This window comes from Salvelinus sp. IW2-2015, linkage group LG18 (assembly GCF_002910315.2).
Source record: "Salvelinus sp. IW2-2015 linkage group LG18, ASM291031v2, whole genome shotgun sequence".
Classification (NCBI taxonomy): domain Eukaryota; kingdom Metazoa; phylum Chordata; class Actinopteri; order Salmoniformes; family Salmonidae; genus Salvelinus; species Salvelinus sp. IW2-2015.
Genome location: NC_036858.1, coordinates 1,780,121 through 1,782,071, shown reverse-complemented (window position 1 = coordinate 1,782,071; position 1,951 = coordinate 1,780,121). Strand labels below are relative to the sequence as shown.

The 1,951-nt window shown below is 45.7% G+C and overlaps 1 long non-coding RNA gene across 1 annotated transcript; it reads left to right on the top strand.

The window, feature by feature from the left end:
- Positions 1-1,070: 1,070 nt before the first annotated feature.
- LOC139029214 (uncharacterized) lies at positions 1,071-1,564 on the top strand. The gene is made up of 3 exons (XR_011481493.1): positions 1,071-1,107; positions 1,183-1,262; positions 1,511-1,564. It is a non-coding gene; the product is annotated as an uncharacterized lncRNA (long non-coding RNA).
- The last annotated feature ends 387 nt before the right edge of the window (positions 1,565-1,951 follow it).

The window sequence follows — 1,951 nt, the reverse complement described above, 5'->3', positions numbered from 1 at the left end:
GAGAGAGATCCCGGTACCTCCTCGTGTAGTAGAAGCTCCTCCGTACCTACTCTACCAACACTTATCATCCTTCAGTTGACACCCCCCCCCATCCATCCACTCACACACGTTCTCTTGTCAAATATGATCTCTGACAAATCTTACAAGTGTTCTATCCTCTCTTTACCTCTCTCTCCCCTTCACTAACCCATCTCTTGCTCCCCCCCCCACCCCAAAGCTGCTTCAGTACCGTCCGTTCCCCAAGGTGAATGCGTGATGACCACACCCACCGCGTGGTGAGAGAGGGCGCTACAAGTCTACGCTCAAAGGAACACATGCTTGAGGTTAACAGACACAAACATTCATTAGGCACCAAACAGAGAAACCAGGTGAACCCGTTCCGTTGCAAAAAAGTTTTTCTACGGTGTGCAGCTAAATAAGGGTAAAATCTCCATCTCTTTTCTTAATATCGTTCTCATTTCTCTCCCCATCTCTCTTTCCTCCCCCTCTCTCTTTCTCTCCCCATTTTCTCCTTTCTCTCCCCCATTTCTCTTTCTCTTATCCCCATTTCTCTTCTCTCCCCATCTCTCTCTCTCTCTTTTTCCCCCATCTCTCTCTCTCCTCTCTTTCCCCCATCTCTCCCTCTCATCTCTCATCCCCTAGCCCATCTCTTCTTCCACCTCCCCACCTGTCTGGCAGCGTTTGAGGATGGTAATGTGGAACAGCTGATGGCCAGTGTTGGGTTCTGTACAGAGGTGAGGAGGACCTTATAGATGGCCGTCACGGCTCAGCGGCCGCGGCACCGCCTACCGTGAAGTCACTGAACTATCAAGGGGAGGTACAGGGGCCTGACCCGCCTACGTGACTCACTGTTGACTTATCATAGAGGGGTAGAGGGGTGCTTCTGGCCTAAATAAGAGTGACTTCCTGGCCTAAAATAAAAGAAGTGGTTCGTGTGTGTGTTGAATGACAGGCGTTCACAGCTCTGGTGCCATACCGATGGAGGGGGTGAAGATGGGTCTACCCAGCGAGACTAGCGGTCAGACTTGGGAGCTCAGGCACTACCTGGTCAAGTAACACATAGTATCACAACTGTAACATATCATTACACTGTAACATATCATTACAGTCAGGTCAACTGGTCAGCTAAATCATAGTATCACACGCTTAACAATATCATTACACTGTAACATATCATTACAGGCTCAGGTCTAACTGGTCAGTAACATCATAGTATCACACTGTAACTTATCATTACACTGTAACATATCATTACAGCTCAGGTCTAACATGGTCAGTACATCAATAGTATCACACTAAACTATCATTACACTGTAACATATCATTACAGCTTCAGGTCTTAACTGGTCAGTAAATCATAGTATCACACTAGTAACATATAAATTAACATGTAAAACATAATCATTACACTGTAACAATATCATTACAGCTCAGTCCTAACATGGTCAGTAACATCATAGTATCACATGTAATTATATCATTACAACTGTAACTATCATTACAGCTTCAGGTCTAACTGGTCAGTAACATCATAGTATCACAACGTCATATCAAATTACACTGTAAACATATCATTACAGCTCAAGGTCTACTGGTCAGTGTACTAACAGCAACCCATTGTTACATCCAACAGACCAGAGCCAAACAGTAACCCATCGTACACAGACCAGACCAGACCCAAACAGTAACCCATCGTTACAACCACAGACCAGGCCCAAACAGTAACCAATCGTTACAACCAGACAGACCAGAGCCCAAAACCAAAAGTACCCATCCGTTACACCAGACAGACCAGAGCCAAACAGTAACCATCGTTAACACCAGACAGACAGAGCCCAACAGCTAACCCATCGTTACAGAAACCAGACAGACCAGAGCCCAAAGTAACCATTCGTTACAAAACCAGACAGACAGACCCAAACAGTAATCCATCGTTACAACCAGCCAGACC